Raw genomic sequence first — 20014 nt, 5'->3', positions numbered from 1 at the left:
AAGTAGCCCCTGGAGAGTGGCAGCCCCATTGTGTCCACAGACATCATCCTATGGCCCTCAGCATGCACTCTGCTGAGGGGGAGGGGTGTTACAGGAGGAGAAAAATAGAGTACTGTGCTGGGGGAAGCCAGAGAGGGAGCCACGCTTTACATGCACCACCAGAGAACCACGCTGTGCCCGCACCACCAGAGAGAGAGCCACGCTGTACCCACACCACCAGAGAGCCACACTATACGGTACATGCACCACCAGATTGCCATGCTGTACCCGCACCACCAGAGAGAGAGCCACATTGTTCTCGCACCACCAGAGAGGGAGCCACGCTGTACCCGCACCACCAGAGAGCCACTCTGTACCCACACCACCAGAGAGCCACGCTGTACCCTCATCACCAGAGAGCCACGCTGTACCCGCACCACCAGAGAGAAAGCCACGCTGTACCCACACCACCAGAGAGAGAGCCATGCTGTACCCGCACCACCAGAGAGAAAGCCACGCTGTACCCACACCACCAGAGAGAGAGCCACGCTGTTCCTGCCCCACCAGAGAGAGAGCCATGTTGTACCCGCACCACCAGAGAGAGAGGCACACTGTACCGAAACCACCAGGGGGGAGAAAGATGAAGCCACTGCCAGGGTACAGACATGCAAAACTACTGACTAGAGTCAGCCTGGGTAACCCAGAGTGAGTGAACCTCCAGCTGGAGGGATCACTGTTGCAGTTTCACCAGCTCTGGTGGCCATTATCCATTACTGTTCCCAGGGACTGAGCCATTAGGAAGTGCCTAACCGGATATCCTCTAGGCCTTATTGACCGCCACAACGAGCTCCAACGCTGGGCCTCCAGTTCAAAAATTAGGGTGGGGGACACCATTTTTACCACACCATGTGACACCAGCCCTAGTGACGCCACTGTCCTGAAGCCCACAACAAGTTCTGGCACTGAGCTTCAGTAACTGGCCAGACAGGGGTGCGTTAGTGTGGGCACCCAGGACATCTGCCACCCGGGGTCCCACAAGCGGCAATCAGCTTTCTCTCTTCCCACTCTAAGCCACAAAAACTCGGCTCCAATGTTCTAGTGTACACAGCCAGGAGGAGGAGCCACAGAGGAGGGACACGACTTCAGTGCAAGAGCCACGCTGCTGGTCTGAGGTCTGTGTATAATTTACAGTGAAAAGGGACACAGTAACCGGGAAGGGGGTGCAGATAACAGATGCACACATGGAGTGAGGGGAAGGGGTAAGGGGATATGTCCTGGATGCTTTGGGAGGGGAGAGGATATGTGCTAGTGGGGGGGGGGGTCTGATCCTCTCCTCCCAAAGTACCCAGCACATATCCCCTTAAGGCCCGTACACACGGTCGGACTTTTTGACAACAAACATGCAAATTAGCTGTTTTGGAGCAACATCCGACTGTGTGTACGCTCCATCGGACAAACTTTTTCTGTTTTCATCGGACTTTTGTTGGCTCTGCGAACGGACAAACTTTTTGACAACAGAAGTCCGAAGGAGCAAAGTCCGACCGTGTGTATGCAAAGGCATCGGACTTTTGTACAAGGTACAAACACGCATGCTCAGAGCCTATGCAAACGATCAGACTACAATACAGAAGTTGACCAAAGGTGGCGCAGGAGTCATTGAACGTCCTCTTTTGAAGCGGCGTCAGTACGTTGTGACGTCATTACGTTCGTGTTTGTTGTCAAAAAGTCCGACCGTGTGTATGCAATACAAACTTGTGGACAACACACTTTGTACAAAAGTCCACGGAAAAGTTTGTACAAGTCCGACCGTGTGTATGGGGCTTTACTCCCAAATGAAAAGATGCCACATCCATCTCTGTTCTCTTCCCGCGTTGTCCCCCCGTCTTCTTCCTGCAGCATCCTTCTGTCCTCCTCCCATGAAGATAACAGGGCAGATCTTAAAAAGGAAGGGGTGTGGCCTTGACAGGAAGGGGTGTGTCCTATTTAAAGTAGGGGGTGCGCGAGCTTAGTCAGGCCTAGGGCGGCACAAAACCTAAAAACACCACTGTGTGGAGTTGGTTTAACTACTCGGTTGGCAAGGTGTGCATTGATTTCTTGTCACCATCTTCCGTTCTCCAAGAATTATTTTTCTGTGGCATGCTTAGGTACCAAGGTGTTAGAGGGGACAGGGGGGCTTGCGTCCCCCCTTATCTTTGTCTCTCTTCTTGTCTCTTTTCTTGTCTTTGGAGCACAGTTTTCCCTTGGGATTCTCAACTAGCTCCTTCAATGAGGTCCCTTGAAGTTTTCCGCCGGCTTTGGGAAAAGCTATTTCTGTAAGGCTCTTAGGACTTGGGTGAGTAATTGAGGGCTAATGTCAGATCTAGGGAACTTATCTCTGAAATGCATCCATAACATCTCTCTTCTCGCTCTGGGTACTCTTTATGTTCACTTGAATGAGTCCCTGGCTCCTGGACCTTCGCTTGGGTCTCCATCACTTCCATCAGAACATGATACATTTGGGTTTGAGCCGTCAGTTTTGTTGGCCTGAGTTCTGCTACTGGTTTATGGATGTCAGGGAGTTCCACTATCCTCATCTGAGAATAAAATGTCTGCATGGACAGCTCGGGCCACCCCTTTCTCTATTGTTCCCAGCAGGAGAGTTCAATTCTCTTGATCGTTCACTTTTTTTTCTTCCAACAGAGCCTCTTCCTCTCATACCTCCCTTATCAATTTAGGATAGGTGGGTACCACCTGAGTTCTCTTCAGACGGTCCAGACGGGCCTCATCAACATCTTTGGTGTCAATGCCCTTCTTGAGGATAATTTGATGCCGTATCCTGTCTACTCGGGAGATGTATTCTATAGACTCTCTCCCCTCTGTTGGTGAGTGTGGTTACATTTATAAAATCAAGTAAGCAGTAGGGAGGTAAGTTCGGTCCCTTGCTGATTAGACCTCATACCCCTTTCCATTAATGTGAGGAGTATCAAGGATACATCTAGAAGGCAAGCGGCACTGACATTTCTGTCTACATGCTCCAGGAGTGCGCTCTTCCTACCCTGAGGAGGTACACTCACCTGACCTCCCAGTGGACCCTTGGTCCCTCCTACTGGTCCGGGGGTGGCGATTGTAAGTCCGTAGGAGTAGCCATTCTTGTCAGGGGTGGGCGCTTCACGGTTGATTCCATCCATGAGCTAGTCTGTGGCCGTCCTCTGGTCATAGACGGCTCTTTGGTGGGAGAGCCAATTAGGCTCATCAACGTGTACGCCCCCCCTAGATAAGAGTGAGCGGCTGGAACTTTTCCAGACCCTGCGGACCCGATTCGTCACCACCAGGGCAGTAGTAATCGGCGGTGATTTTAACTGTCCGATAGAGGAGGATGGGAGCGCAGCTCCAGCATGTACGCAAAACTAGATGCTACGTCTAGGATGCTCAAGGAGAGGATATCGGAGGCATCCTTGCAGGACGCCGTAGGATCCATAGGGAAAGGTACCGTGAACTACTCATGGTGCCGACCTGATAGATCAGTGCGTTCCAGGATCGACTTTGTGTTCACTTCAAGAGCAGTCCAGCATCGCGATTTCTCCATGATCCCCTGCTTTTTCTCTGACCACAGGGCTATTCACTTTCGGGGTGACCTGGGCGAGGGCTTTGCCCGCGGACCAGGCTCCTGGAAGCTGAATAGTACCCTGCTGGAAAATGAGGAATTGATGGGGGAACTCCGGGAGGCCTATGCCACCTGGACGGAGGAAAATCGATTCTTCGGAAGGGTAAGTGACTGGTGGGAGTTTGTGAAGGTCAAGCTGTGCAGCTTCTTTCAGGCAAGGGGACCCCAGCAAGTGTGTGCCAGGAAGAAGGAACTCAGGAGACTGCAACGTCAGCTGCAGTCCCTTCACCACTGTGGCTGGGACGTTAGGCAGGACCCGGAGGACACCAAGAAGAGCCTGAAAGGGCACTTTGAGGAAGAATCCAGGCACATTGTCTTCCGTGCCAAGGTGGAGAACCTTGAGAAAGGTGAGAAGTGTAACTCTTTCTTTTTCATGAAACTCCACTCAGGACACACACCCTTGTCTGAGCTGCGTGACGAGACCGGAACACTCCAGAAGGGAAAGGAGGCTGTGATGCAAGTGGTCAGCGACTACTACACCAACCTCTACTCCCCCGAAAACAACAGACACACAGGCAGCCGACAGGTTCCTGTCAGGTATCTCTAACCTAATTGATCCTGCAGGTTCATCAGCCGTCAACGTCCCCCGTGGTGTTGGAGGAGCTTCACTCTTTCGCTAAATCCTTTAGGCGGGGCAGGACCCCGGGCTGCGATGGTCTCCCAGTTGAGCTTTATGTAATGCTGTGGGATCTCGTGGGCCCGGACCTGCTCGAGCTGTATGGGGAGATGGTGGTGGAGGGCAGAATGCCTCTGACACTGAGGGAAGGAATTATCACAATTTTGTAAAAGTGCAAACGGGAGAGATCGGACCTGAAAAATCGGCGCCCGATCTCTTTTCTGAACGTGGACTACAAAATCCTCGCCAAAGTTCTGGCCAACAGGCTGAAGTCTGTCATCAGACAGATCACCCACCCGGATCAAAACTTCTGGCATTCCTGGTCGCAGGATTGTGGACAGCCCTGCGCTTGTCCGGGACACGGTCCAGTACATTCATGGCCGCCGTGTGCACGCGGCCCTGGTCAGTCTTGACCAGGAGAAGGCCTTTGACCGCGTCTCCCATGAGTTTATGTGCAGCGCTCTGCGCAGGTTTAGTCTTGGGGAAATGTTTTGTTCGTATGTGAATGTAATGTATAATGAAACGTGTAAGGCTGTATTTGTAGGAGTCAGGCTGCATAAAGCCCGCTCTTCTTTTCCTCCTCCCTTGTGGTCGTAGGCTTTCGTGTGATGTCATTTCCGGGTCCTTGCTGGCAGTCAGTTGGCTGTCGTTGTCTCAAGCTCGTGTGTGGGGGGGGGGGGGTGTGTTCAGCCGCCTGACGACTCCTCGGTCTCCGGAGGGCTGCTTCTCCCGCCCGCCTGCATGTTTCTCACGTCCGGCGTTTCTGCCGGGGGAGGGGGGTTCCACTGCCTAACAGCTCCTGTCGCCATGAGGGAGCCGCTTCTCCCACCCGCCTCCTTCTCCCGTTGCCTCTGGCAGAGGGGAGGGGGGAGGAGGGAGGTTCGGCCGCTGGCTTCACCCGTGTTTCTGCCGGAGGGAGCCGCTTCTCCCGCCCGCCTCCTTCTCCCACTGCCTCTGCCAGAGGGAAGGGAGGTTTCAGCCACAGGCTTCCCCCCTGTGTTTCTTCCGGCGGAGGGGGGGGGGGGGGGGTTTGCCCACCGGAAGCTCCTGTCTCCTCCAGGGAGCCGCTTTCCCTGCCCACCTCTCTCTCCCGGTGTTTCCTGAGGGGGGGGGGGGGAATTCGACCGCCAGCGTCATCAGATGTATGTGTTCCTTCCAGGGCTGAGATGGTGGCATATTCCTAGCAGTTCGGTGGGTGGTTCGCGCAAACACTGATTGCTGGGTGCTAGACACTAAGCCCTTGTACAAACGGTCGGATAATCTGTCGGAATGAGTCGTCAGATAATCCGACTGTGTGTGGTATGCATCGGACTGATTCCGTCCGAATATCCGTTCGACCCAATTTTCCAACATGTTGGAAATATTTCCTGACCAACTGGGCCGGACGGACCTAATCCGATCATGTGTAGAGCATTTTCATCGGACCAAGTGCCACGCATGCTCAGATCAAATTCCTACATCAAAGCTATTGGCTACTAGCCTGAATGTAGTCCCATCGTAACGAAATTATGTCATCACGTTCTGAAAGATCGGATTTTTACCAACTTGGCCCGACCGTGTGTATGCAACAGTTTCGGACACAATCCGTGGGGCTAAATCCAACGGGCAAAATCCGACGGATTTGGTTGTGGAAATCTCCGACCGTGTGTACAGGGGCTAAGGGAGGAGCGTAAGTGGTCCGCTTGGGATGTGCACCTTGCCGGGGACCGATCGAGGATGTGTGGTCAGGTTGGTCACATTGGTGTTTTTGAGCTGATCTCGGTCATATGCTGGCTGCTGGAAGCATTTGAGTCCATGTGTACATGTGTGTACAGTGGAGATGACTGTCTTTGCCAGGGTTTGTTGCATCGTCTATTTTCATCAGAAGGAGGGCCGCACGCCGGCTCATCCTGCTCGCCATGCAGCGTGGGGGGACCACCACCCGCCCCGCTCACTCCTCCCCGGGGCTCACTCTGGGCATCAGGCTGCACTCTGGCTGGCTCTGCTGTTTCTTGGGGGGCTGGGAGTCTCTGGTGTCAGAGTTGGCTGGACTAGGGACGATCATGGCTGCATTAGTGATTTTGGTATTTGGGGTCTGTCACCACCGGCTGGTCGTGTACTTGTGGGGAGGTGCGGAGATGCCTTTGTTTTATTGCAGCAGTTACAACATGTATGGGCAGGGTCTCCTCCCTCCTAGGTTCCTTATGGTGGTTCTCCCCCCCACGAGCTCCACGTGGTGGGTCCTCCCCCTCCTGAGCCCCATGTGGTGGGTCCTCCCCCTCCTGAGCTCCACATCCTCCTGAGCCCCATGTGGTGGGTCCTCCCCCTCCTGAGCTCCACATCCTCCTGAGCCCCATGTGGTGGGTCCCCCCTCCTGAGCTCCACATTCTCCTGAGCTCCATGTGGTAGGTCCTCCCCCTCCTGAGCTCCACATCCTCCTGAGCCCCATGTGGTGGGTCCCCCCCTCCTGAGCCCCATGTGGTGGGTTCCCCTCCCTCCTCCTGAGCTCAATGGGCATTCATCACACAGACCATTCGCTCCCACCTCATGCCATAAGGCTGTGGATGGGGGTTCCGTGGTAGTACATTTAGCAGTCAGGGTGGCCCCTGGTGTGCTGCCATTTAACCTGATTGGGGCCACGCTGCTAGTGCCCTGTTACTACGTACTAGGCACGCACGATAAGTATGGGTTTTCAGGGGTTAATTCAGGCTGCGGAGTTGACATGACACTTGCTTGTCGCCTGTCATCTCATCAGTCTGTGGGGGTCCTTGGGGGCTGCATGGTTCTAGAACATGACTAGTGTAGTCTGAATGTTCCCCTTATATTATTCCTTACCAATACCTTCCCATATTAGAAACGAGACCACACCATAGGTTGGAGTAAACTGGCCACAACAGCCTTTATTAAACATAACTCAAAAATTCACTCCAATAACTTGTAAATATGAAAATATATAAATAACTTTATTAACATTAAACAACATTAAATAACATTGACTGCCCATTCTGGTGATCTCTGACGGTGACCCCACTTAAGCCAATACCTAATCACTGCGGTACACCTGACCAACTTCCCAAAGGCCTCCACCTGTGACCGGTCGGAGACAACTTCCGCCAGTGAACATAACCGTATTCCCTCCAACGTTCAGGAATACCCAGAGGGGCCGATCGTTTGATGAGCCCCCCACACCCTCAGATCCCTTCTGAGTACCTGTCTACCGTCAGAAACCACCAGAAAACACACCGCCAAACAGGAAAACCTTCAGCTGTCCCGACAACCGACGAAACCTGCAAAAGAAGAAAAGACCAGCAACAAAACGACACATAACATTAGGGCGGGAAAAACTGCCTCCTCTGTGTCACGCTGGGATCCGAATGATCCCCTAAGGCCCCACCCCTCCCTTTTATATGGCCCCTCCCCTACACTGAGCTTGCTTCCTGCCAACCTTTGTTCTCAGCTCCACCCATCCAGCTTAACCCCGTGTGTCCCTCATACACACCGTCATGCCCAGCACTCTTTATGTCATTGCATTCCTTAATCCGTGCTTCTCTTTTCTCATGCAATTTATGTTTCTAAGCCCTTGTACACACGGGTCAGACATTCTGCCAACCAAATCCGTCGGATTTTGTCCGAAACTGTTGCATACACACGGGTCGGACTAAGTTGTTGAAAAATCCGATCTTTCAGAACGTGATGACGTAATTTCTTTACAATGGGACTACGTTCAGGCTAGTAGCCAATAGCTTTGATGTTGGAATTTGATCTGAGCATGCGTGGCACTTGGTCCGATCAAAATTCTCTACACATGATCGGAGTATGTCCAATCGGCCCAGTTGGTCAGAAAATATTTCCAACAAGTTGTAAAATTGGGTCCGACAGATATTCCGATTCATACCACACACAGTCGGATTATCTGACGAAGCGGTCCGATAGGACTCATTCCGACGGATTCTCCGACCGTGTGTACAAGGGCTAAGGCAATTTATGTTTTTCATGCAAGTTACGGTTTCTCATGCAAGTTATGGTTCTCATGCCTCATTCACGTTTTTCCCAGGTTTCTTACGTTTCCCATGTTTCTAACGTTTCCCATGTTTCTCACGCTTCCCATGTTTCTCACGCTTCCCATGTTTCTCACGCTTCCCATGTTTCTCACGCTTCCCATGTTTCTCACGCTTCCCATGTTTCTCACGCTTCCCATGTTTCTCACGCTTCCCATGTTTCTCACGCTTCCCATGTTTCTCACGCTTCCCATGTTTCTCACGCTTCCCATGTTTCTCACGCTTCCCATGTTTCTCACGCTTCCCATGTTTCTCACACTTCCAATGTTTCTCACACTTCCAATGTTTCTCACACTTCCAATGTTTCTCACACTTCCAATGTTTCTCACACTTCCAATGTTTCTCACACTTCCAATGTTTCTCACATCTTCTCTGTGGGTACCTCAGCCCTGAGTGTTCATTTTTAAATTTCCTGTCTTGGCGCTGCAGGTTGCTCGGGCTCACTTGCTGCATACAGTAGGGTGGTGTTGTCATTAGGTTCACATTCATGCGTTGTTGGTCTTGTCATTATTGCACCCACATCCTCATACTTGTCAGGTACCAGGGGTGTTATGTCAGGGGCTGGTTGTCTGTTATGTTCTCTGGTCGTTTTCACACAGCTGGGTTGTCCGTGTTCTTCCACTGCAGGTTACCCATCACGTCTATGGGTTTAACAGATTGAGGTGATCGGTTTTAAATTGGCTTGTTCGGTGGCAAGTCTCCTCATCTGTTCTTACGCTGCTCACATATTTCGTACAAAACTCACGTTTCTCATGCAATTTTAGTTTCTCATGTCATTCACGTTTCTCATGCAATATTTTGTTTCTATGCCAACTCACGTTTTCAGGTTTCTCTCATTTTTCACAGGTTTCTCTCATTTCTTATGTTCATCAATTCACATTCTTGTGCAACCTGCGTCTCTCATGCGTTTTTCTTGCAGCCTCAGTTCTTATGCTGCTCACGTTTTCATCAGCTCGCGCTACTCTTGTTTCTCGTTCAGTCACGTTCCTTCACGCAGCTACATTCCTGTCATAGATTTCTCAGTCTGCTCACGTTTTTCTCACAGCTTATGTTACTTGACCCAGTTGTGTGTCATTTCCACACTACCTTAATTTCCTAGCTACATCTGGCCAGGAGTTGCGCAATAGTATGGAGCTAATGGTAAGTCAACCTATTGCAGCTTCAGCGGCTTCTACGGGCTCAGGGGCTTTCGTGGATTCCGGAACCCTCTCGGTGCTTAGGCCGGTACCAGTAGGCCCAGGTCTCGGACGCAGATGCCTTTTCTTCGGTTTCCAGCATTTGTGATGGGTTAGGGTCCATTGGGCTGACGCAGCAGCCTTGATCGATAAATCTTTATTTTTTTTGTATACCTGGAAGACTCATGACACTGCTTGGGATGTTTTCCAGGCTCTCTGGTCAAGGTTTCCTAGTCCTGACGGTTAACATCCAATTCCTATTTGCTTTTCTGTTTTTTGCCACTTCCAACTCATATTGGTCTACAGCACTATCGGGGCCGTATGTGGCTGAGACTCAGCATTTCATGTTGTTGGAAGAACCCGATAGGCCTTTCTTTATTTTCTACGCACTCTAGTTAAGCATCCTCAGGGATCCAGAAGTGTAGCCCTCCTACTGTGCTCAGCAGACTTCCCATCGTGAGTCATATTTTTTGCGTGACATATCTGACATCCTCACTAGGTCTCCTTTGGCATTGTTTACCAGCTTGGCGCTCAGGCAGCACAATATCTGGACTTTTATGGTTCCTAAGGCCAGGGGAGTTGAGCTTCTGGCCCAGGGTCTCACATACTTTTGGCCAGTCAACTGGTTTGTCACCCCGGCCTTTTCAGTTACATCGGCATGCTCACAAAATTCACTGATGCCGCTAGGTAGCTAGTTATTTTTTTTAGGTTCACCGCCAGGTTTTTATAGCGCTAGGTACCCCAATATACTACCAAATAATGGTTTTAACCCCCCCCCCCCATTGCCCCTAGTTAACCCTTTCACCAGCGATCACAGTATAAGTGTCACTGGTGACGCTGGATAGCCAGTTAGTTATTTAGGTTCCCGTCGTCAGGTTTTTATATAGCGCCAGGGACCCCCATATACTACCTAATAAAAATTTGAACCCCCTGATTGCCCCTAGTTAACCCTTTCACCAGTGATCACCGTATAAGTGTTACGGGTGACTCTGGTTAGTTTGCTTTTTATAGCATCAGGGCACCCACCATTTATTACCCAATAAAGGTTTAACCTCCTGATCACCCGGTGGGTGATATCAATTAGGTTTTAGGGTCAGGGTCTGCGTCGCCCCAGGCAGCGCTAGGTTAGTGCCAGTCCCGCTAATACCCACGTGCAAAGCATACACCTCCCGTAGTGGTATAGAATCTGAACAGATCAATATCTGATCTGATCAGATCTATACTAGCGTCCCCAGCAGTTTAGGGTTCCAAAAAAATGCATTGTTAGCGGGATAAGCCCAGATACCTGCTGGCACCTGCGTTTTGCCCCTCTGCCCAGCCCACCCAAGTGCAGTATCGATCGATCACTGTCACTTACAAAACACTAAACACATAACTGCAGCGATCGCAGAGTCAGGCCTGATCCCTGCCATCGCCAACAGGTTTTTCTGTAACGTTTTATATTTAAATCCGGAAGGCGGTGCTTGGATTTCGGGGTCCCGTACGTGGCTAGGCTCCCAAAAAGTCCCCCACATGTGGTATCCCCGTACTCAGGAGAAGCAGCAGAATTTATTTTGGGGTGTAATTTGACTTATGCCCATAGCATGTGTGAGCAATATATCATTTAGTGACAACTTTGTGCAAAAAAAAATAAAAAAAAAAAAAATTTATATTCCTGCAACTTGTGGCAAAATATAAAATATTTCATGGACTCAACATGCCTCTCAGTAAATAGCTTGGGGTGTCTACTTTCCAAAATGGGGTCATTTGGGGGGGGGGGGGTTTTGTGTTATTTTGGCATTTTATGGCCTTCGAAACTGTGATAGGTAGTGAGGAGTGAAATCAAAAATTTGCACCCTTAGAAATCCTGAAGGCAGAGATTGGTTTTCGGGGTGCCGTACGCGGCTAGACTCCTAAAAAGTCCCATACATGTGGTATCCCCGTACTCAGGAGAAGCAGCAGAATATATTTTGGGGTGCAATTCCACATATAACTATGGCATGTGTGAGCAATATATATCATTTAGTGACAACTTTTTGTAAACTTTTTTTTTTTTTTGTGTCATTATTCAATCACTTGGGACAAAAAATAAATAAATAAAAATATTCAATGGGCTCAACATGCCTCTCAGAAATTTCCTTGGGGTGTCTACTTTCCAAAATGGGATCATTTGGGGGGGGGGGGGGGGGTTGTACTGCCCTGACATTTTAGCACCTCAAGAAATGAGATCGGCAGTCATAAATTAAAAGCTGTGTAAATTCCCGAAAATGTCCTCTAGTTTGTAGACGCTATAACTTTTGCGCAAACCAAAAAATATTCGCTTATTGACATTTTATTTACTAAAGACATGTGGCTGAATACATTTTGCCCTCAATGTATGACTAAAATTGAGTTTATTAGATTTTTCTTATAACAAAAAGTAGAATATATGTTTTTTTCTCAAAATTTTCGCTCTTTTTCCATTTATATCGCAAAAAATTAAAATCGCAGAGGCAATCAAATACCACCAAAAGAAAGCTCTATTTGTGGGAAGAAAAGGACGCAAATTTCGTTTGGATGCAACATTGCATGACCGCGCAATTACCAGTTAAAGCAGCGCAGTGCGAAATTGTAAAAAGACCTCTGGTCCTTAGGGCGTTTATTGGTCCGAGGCTGAAGTGGTTAATAGACATACAGAGTGGGGCTCAGGAGCGAGCGAGCGCCTACACACACACACATATCCCCCCCATAGCAGGCACTTCATTTAGAGAAGAGGAGGCATGCCAGCGGGGACCCGAGAAGAGGAGGACCTCAGTGCACAAAGCAGGCACGTTTGACATGTTTGCTATTAAAAGGGTTTTTTTTTTCTTTGTTTTTTTAAATATAACTTTACTCAATTGTAAACAAACAAAAGTAAAACATCTGGCCAAAGGCTAGCGGCCGTCTCTCTGAAAAAGCAATATGTGGTGGATCAGAGGCTGGCCAGAACCACATAGGACTGCCTCCCGGATGCGTGGTTGCATTTTCCTGCAATTTACTGCGCACTGCAAACACGAGCCAGACGTTGGGCTTGCAGTTGCAGAGCAGCCCCTTTGACTTGACAAGCTGCATTATATTTGCCATGGCATGCTTATAGTCCCCTCCAGCTGTGCCTTAGACTTTACACAAGTAGTAGGGATTTGGAAAGGGGGGGGTGTTGTCTGGTCGCCTATATCAGTGTTTCTCAACTAAACTCCTCAAGGCGCCCCAACAGGTCATGTTTTCAGCATTTCCTCAAATGAACCAGCTGTGGTAATTACTAAGGCAGTGAAACTGATCAAATCAGCTGTGAAAAATATTGGAAAGCCTGAAAACATGACCTGTTGGGGCGCCTTGAGGACTGGAGTTGAGAAACACTGTCCTATATGACCGCATGTGATTAGTCAGAAAGTCCCCCTTCTATATCCATACAGACTATCAGATTTTCTGCTGATTTTTGTCTTCAGATTTACCAAAACCATATAGTACAAGGGCCTGCCTGGTTGCATACACACTGAAACTCCTACAGGTTTGACCTTATTATATGGTTTTGGTAAATCTAAAGGAAAATAAATAAAATCCAGCAGAAAATCTGAGTGTGTATGGGGCTTATGACCCTGATTTACTGTCACTTTATTACTAGGGTGTGAGTTTTCCTGATATGATGGCCAAACTCCACCATCTGCCATCACTGTCCAATGAGAGGAAAATACCAGTCTCAATACACGACTGGAAATATTACCCTAGTGATAACTTTCCCCACCCTGATAAATAAGGTGCCAGTAGAGGAAGGAATAAAAGAAATAAAACCAGGCAGAGGCTCTAACCTTTCACTGCTCTGTCCCTAAATGTCCTTACAGAAGTCCTTCTATGAGTAAGGCCCCTTTCCCCCCGGGGGGGGCGCTTTGCAGGCATTACAGTACTAAAAATAGTGCCTGCAAAGCGCCCTGAAACAGCCTCTTCTGTGTCTCCAGTGTGAAAACCCCGGGGGCTTCACACTGCAGCGGTGCATTGGCAGGACGTTAAAAATACTCCTGCAAGCAGCATCTTTGGAGTGGTGAAGGAGGGGTGTATACACCCCTCCTTCACCCCTCCTGCCCATTGAAAGCGCTGCAGCGGCAATTTGCGGGTGGTTATAACCCTTTTTTTCGGCCACTAGCGGGGGTTAAAACCGCTCCCGCACCAGTGTGAAAGGGGCCTAAGCCAGTATCAGTAAAAGGGACACAAAGAGACAGATAGTGCCCATCTCCATATACAGTCCTAGACTATGCAGAAGATCACAGACTTCCTGTCAAAAGGTGTGTGTACACAATTTTCTTTGTTGGGGGGGGGTGAACTAGCTCTTTATAAAACACAAGCTGGTGAAAGAAAGTGTAAGGACTGACCAAAACACAGAACTATGTCACAGTGAGGGGGGGCAGAGCTCACTTGTTGATTGGCTGTGGTTGTTCCGGAAACGTTCTCTGTGTTTCTCGATCTTCACCAGGAGATACGGGTTGAGGATCCGGTACCCTGGGGGGGGGGGGGGGGGGGCAGGGAGAACACAATCTACATTATGACAAAAGTGAGTGCACCCCTCACATGTTTGTAAATATTTTATTCTTTCTTTTCATGTGACAACACTGAAGAAATGACACTTGGCTACAATGTAAAGAAGTGAGTGTACAGCTTGTATAACAGTGTCAATTCGCTGTCCCCTCAAAATAACTCAACACACAGCCATGAAAGTATTACTAAACCCACAACAGTAAAATCGGTCTGTATATACACGTCATAGCATGCTTGTTATACTCACTGTGGAACGTAAAGGGTTAATCCTCTACATTGTGTAAAAAATGGCTGTTTGATCCTGTATGCATAGATCCTCCCCCTCCTTGCAATGTCTATCTGGGGAAAGCCAGCCAACTTGCACGTGCTCAGTTGTGTCTTTTATGCTGGAGAGAAAACCGTTTCTTGTCCTCAGAGCTAGCCAGATCACATGATACAGACATCACCCATGTTTTTCGGAGGCACGTGATGATCACATGTCTGACGAAGGGGTCCTGCGTGACTCCGAAATGTTGCACTCTCCTTGTGTTGTGATCATGCAATAAACGATCCGTTTGGGCGCTACTTTGCGTCGATCCGCGGTGTGCTGGCAAATATCTATTTTGCAACAGAAGGTATACCCCCCCCTATCGCTTTCAGCGGGCGTAGCATAACAATGCATTTACAGAGTCCAAGGGGTTCAAGCAGATGGCAAGCAGGTGATGAAATACCTCTCCACTGTCTGCCAAATGCTCTTCAGAAACCATTGTACGTGTGAGGTTGTATTCTCCCTCCTCTACATTTCCCACCCCCCACCATCCCATGCCCTCGTGCCCCCTCACTCACCCAGATTGTGCAAAGCAGAGTGAATCTCCTTCATGGCGTCCCGCTACAGATCCTGCTGCCATTGCTCCATAAGCTCCCAGTCCTCTTCCTCGAAGCAGGCGGCCACATCGTGGAAGGTGACCGCACCTGTGCGGGAGGGAAGGACAGACAGAGGGGTCCATTAAAATCAGGAGAATCAGGGAAATCGGGTCCAGAAAATAAACAAGAGCCTACAATTCCCTGCTCTCTATAAAGAGATGAGAACCATCGGATGACGATGGCCATGACCAAGGATGTGCCATGACAGCAGCTGCAGAATTACAATCCCATCCCCTGATAGCAGCATAAAGTACTCCCATCATACAAGTTCTTACCGTCCCCAACAACGAGCTGCAAGTCCTCTTCTCCCAACACTTCTCCATCTGAAAAACAGACTGAGTGTTAGCTCTTGTGTCCAGCACTTCAGCCCCAGCGATATATACCAGTACATTGCCGGACTTTGAGTGGTCATACAATCCCTATATATATATATATATATATATATATACTTCTCTTTTGTTTTTTAGAGCCAGCTGCCATCTCTGGCCAACTAGCCGCTGGATTGCTTTAGTAAGCAGTGGGGGAGGGGGACGTATTGTCTCTTTCCAAAGCTTTTTTTTTTTGGGGCCCCACCCGTCCCACCAGGGGACCCGAGCAATCAGCCCACACTTCCACCGGCTGATCATAGGAGGTAATCAGAGACCGAAACGGCTCCGATCACCTCTATATAGGAAAAACGGGAAGCGCTGAGCATTCATCACTTCTGATTCTCCCCCCCCACCCCCCCGCATGTAAACGGTGCCATAAAAAAAAAAAAAAATAATACAAAAAAAAAAAAAAAAAATAATACAAAAAAAAAAAAAAAAGGAGGAGAGCAACATCTTGGAGCGATCAGATGTTTTTTAAAAGGCAGGCGGGGAGATTTGGGGTCGAGGCGATGTTTATATTCCCTGTGATAACAATTGAAGTGCTGAAAAAAAAAAAAAAAAATAAAAATGTAATAAAAAAAGTGTAAAAGAATAAATAATAATAATAAAAAAATAAAAGTAAAAGTGCCCCCCCACCCCCGTGTGTTGTGCACAAAGGGGAATGCATGTGTCAGCCCCGCACACACACAGCGATCGTCCCCACACAGCTATGACTGCAAACGTCAGATCACAGGCACTAATTCCAGCACCAGACCTCCTGTGTACAGCCAAAGGGACAACCTGTAAAGCGGGGATATCCAATCAGCCGACCTCCAGCTGTTGCAGAACTACAAGTCCCATGAGGCACAGCAAGACTCTCCACAAGCATGACACCCAGAGGCATGATGGGACTTGTAGTTTTTGTAACAGCTGGAGGTCCGTGAATTGCAGATCCGCGGTGTAAAGGCCTTCAATGCGTTGCTTATGGGTAAAATGGACATTGTTTGTTGCCACCGCACGAGCCGCACGCAATATGAAAGCGTCACATGACATCTTTTACAGAAAACACTTGGGTATTATATCGTGTTGCTGTGCAATAAACGTGTTTTTTTTTTTTTTTTTCCAAGTATCTTACTCCACAAAAAGAATTCAGATTCCCTTTAGAGACCGGTCTCTGAGACACGAGAGGGGGGCAAGTCTGGCAGAGAAGAGAGAGGGGGGGCAAGTCTGGCAGAGAAGAAGAGAGGGGGGGCAAGTCTGGCAGAGAAGAAGAGAGGGGGGCAAGTCTGGCAGAGAAGAAGAGAGGGGGGGCAAGTCTGGCAGAGAAGAAGAGAGGGGGGCAAGTCTGGCAGAGAAGAAGAGAGGGGGGGCAAGTCTGGCAGAGAAGAAGAGAGGGGGGGCAAGTCTGGCAGAGAAGAAGAGAGGGGGGGCAAGTCTGGCAGAGAAGAAGAGAGGGGGGGCAAGTCTGGCAGAGAAGAAGAGAGGGGGGGCAAGTCTGGCAGAGAAGAAGAGAGGGGGGGCAAGTCTGGCAGAGAAGAAGAGAGGGGGGCAAGTCTGGCAGAGAAGAAGAGAGGGGGGGCAAGTCTGGCAGAGAAGAAGAGAGGGGGGGCAAGTCTGGCAGAGAAGAAGAGAGGGGGGGCAAGTCTGGCAGAGAAGAAGAGAGGGGGGGCAAGTCTGGCAGAGAAGAAGAGAGGGGGGGCAAGTCTGGCAGAGAAGAAGAGAGGGGGGGCAAGTCTGGCAGAGAAGAAGAGAGGGGGGCAAGTCTGGCAGAGAAGAAGAGAGGGGGGGCAAGTCTGGCAGAGAAGAAGAGAGGGGGGGCAAGTCTGGCAGAGAAGAAGAGAGGGGGGGCAAGTCTGGCAGAGAAGAAGAGAGGGGGGGCAAGTCTGGCAGAGAAGAAGAGAGGGGGGGCAAGTCTGGCAGAGAAGAAGAGAGGGGGGGCAAGTCTGGCAGAGAAGAAGAGAGGGGGGGCAAGTCTGGCAGAGAAGAAGAGAGGGGGGGCAAGTCTGGCAGAGAAGAAGAGAGGGGGGGCAAGTCTGGCAGAGAAGAAGAGAGGGGGGGCAAGTCTGGCAGAGAAGAAGAGAGGGGGGCAAGTCTGGCAGAGAAGAAGAGAGGGGGGGCAAGTCTGGCAGAGAAGAAGAGAGGGGGGGCAAGTCTGGCAGAGAAGAAGAGAGGGGGGCAAGTCTGGCAGAGAAGAAGAGAGGGGGGGCAAGTCTGGCAGAGAAGAAGAGAGGGGGGCAAGTCTGGCAGAGAAGAAGAGAGGGGGGCAAGTCTGGCAGAGAGACACGAGAGGGGGGCAAGTCTGGCAGAGAAGAAGAGAGGGGGGGCAAGTCTGGCAGAGAAGAAGAGAGGGGGGGCAAGTCTGGCAGAGAAGAAGAGAAGGGGGGCAAGTCTGGCAGAGAAGAAGAGAGGGGGGGCAAGTCTGGCAGAGAAGAAGAGAGGGGGGCAAGTCTGGCAGAGAAGAAGAGAGGGGGGCAAGTCTGGCAGAGAAGAAGAGAGGGGGGGCAAGTCTGGCAGAGAAGAAGAGAGGGGGGGCAAGTCTGGCAGAGAAGAAGAGAGGGGGGGCAAGTCTGGCAGAGAAGAAGAGAGGGGGGCAAGTCTGGCAGAGAAGAAGAGAGGGGGGCAAGTCTGGCAGAGAAGAAGAGAGGGGGGGCAAGTCTGGCAGAGAAGAAGAGAGGGGGGCAAGTCTGGCAGAGAAGAAGAGAGGGGGGCAAGTCTGGCAGAGAAGAAGAGAGGGGGGCAAGTCTGGCAGAGAAGAAGAGAGGGGGGCAAGTCTGGCAGACAAGAAGAGAGGGGGCAAGTCTGGCAGAGAAGAAGAGAGGGGGCAAGTCTGGCAGGGAAGAAGAGAGGGGGGCAAGTCTGGCAGAGAAGAAGAGAGGGGGCAAGTCTGGCAGAGAAGAAGAGAGGGGGAGGGGGTCTGGCAGACAGGAGAGGGAGGCGGCCGCGATGGACCTCCGCGGGCGGCCGCCGTAGGAAAGTCCGGGGATGTGTAGGCTTCACTAGGCCGGAACGATCCGCGGCCTCTATTTTCCACCTCGAGGGTCATCCGAACCACCGGGGGACTCAGGAGGGACTGCCCAGAGGGATAGGAAGATTTATGAGCGTCTCCGCCGCTCACATCCGGACACGCCACAACAGTGGGGATGTGTAGGCCGCGCTAGGCCCGAGCGGACCGCCGCGTCCACGGGCCCCAGCGAGGCCTTCAGGGCGCGCTCCACCACCCTCCGCTCACACACAGGGAGTTAGGGAAGGGACCCCTACCTCCGTTTCCGCGCTGTCGGCTCCGGCAGGCTTCTGGGCCGCAAGATGGCGGCGGCCCGGGTGTAGCAAGATGGCCGCGGAGGGCTGAGAGTCCGATCCAGCCGAGCGCCGCCCGCAATCTGCTACAATTTCGTCCCGATGCGTCCCCGGGGGTCTCAGGGGACTGTGCTGGCCCGGTTTGGAACCGTCCGTCTCCGCCCACTACCGGACATGCCCCCCACCTTTTCATTTTAGTTTAGATAGTAAATAAATCCTCCAAACGGCCCTTCCCCTGTCTGTCCTTCCCTGTGCTGTACAATACAATCACTGCCATCTAGTGGAAAATTAACAGTATTACATCATCCTAATATATGGCTGGTGCAGAATTTTATTTTTTATTTTTCAAACTGAAATACGCGGTATCCTAGCAACAGGGTGGGGGGGGGGGGGGGGGGGGGGGGGGGCGGGAATATACCCGCCCCCCACCCTGTTGCTAGGATACCGCGTATGTCAGTTTAAAAAAAAAAAAAAAAAAAAATTCTGCACCAGCCAATCAGCTCACTGGAAATCTGCAGCAACCAATCAGGCTTCTTGTCAGCATTGTGACATCACAGGTGACATCACAGTGTGACATCACAGTTAGAACCGCAGTGGCACCTACAATATAAATTTAGATTCTGGGACAGGCACAGTCAGTCTGAACCTGGCTTTGGAAGTGAACAGACATAACCATAGCACAGAGCGACTTTGATACAGACCGATAATCTGTATACTTATCTACACTTAATACTAGTGTATTAATACTTATATTAGTGTATTAATACTTATCTACACTTAATACTAGTTAATATTAATACTTAATACTACACTTAATACTTTATTATATATATATATATATACCGATCTAACACACGGTATATACTACTAATATAAATTCTTGCTGTATTCTACTGATAGCAGCAACGATGCAGAACAGCAAAAAGGATAGAAGAAGGAGGAGGAGAGACGCCAGAGAGGGGACAAATACCGAAGGGGTCTTCATGTGTGAATGTCCATTACTTGACTGGCTGGAGTCATGCCTTGAAGGAGGCAATATAGATGCATACAGAGACAGATTGTTCGATGACATGGACGACACATTGGACTGCTACTATACAGAGCTGCTTGAGACTGAAGAGGAAAGACGCGAGCGGGAAAAAGCGCAGGCGAGGCGGAAAGCTCAAGTCTTAATAAATATGCAGGCATCGGCCAAATGCGCAATAGCAAAAAAGCGACTCGATGCGTTTCTAACCACGGAGAATCCCTCTCAGAGCTTGGTCGCCCAGTTTGCTCATTGCCTGAGCCCCGATGACCCGACCTTCAGTCTACAGTCTCAGCTGAATAAGTTGAGTTTGGAGTTAACAACAAAATGTAAAAGTCTCCGTCAACTTTGGCAGCAGCAGGAGGATTTAGATAAAGACATCGGGGTTCTAACGAAGTGCAGTAGGGCTCAACAACATCTGGTGTCCCGATTCAAAAAAAGAAAACGTTTCAATAGGGAACAAATGAAGAGG

The 20014-nt window shown here is 50.0% G+C and overlaps 1 long non-coding RNA gene across 1 annotated transcript; it reads right to left on the bottom strand.

Moving 5' to 3' along the window:
- Positions 1–7091: 7091 nt before the first annotated feature.
- Positions 7092–18813, bottom strand: LOC143975737 (uncharacterized). Its single transcript, XR_013272412.1, has 4 exons — positions 18483–18813; positions 14800–15200; positions 13855–13938; positions 7092–7504 (listed from the first exon to the last, which is right to left on the bottom strand). It is a non-coding gene; the product is annotated as an uncharacterized LOC143975737 (long non-coding RNA).
- Positions 18814–20014: the final 1201 nt, after the last annotated feature.

This window comes from Lithobates pipiens, unplaced genomic scaffold (assembly GCF_037356315.1).
Source record: "Lithobates pipiens isolate NorthernLeopardFrog02 unplaced genomic scaffold, aLitPip1_a1.2 Scaffold_13, whole genome shotgun sequence".
Classification (NCBI taxonomy): Eukaryota; Metazoa; Chordata; class Amphibia; order Anura; family Ranidae; genus Lithobates; species Lithobates pipiens.
This window is presented reverse-complemented; position numbering and strand designations above follow the sequence as displayed.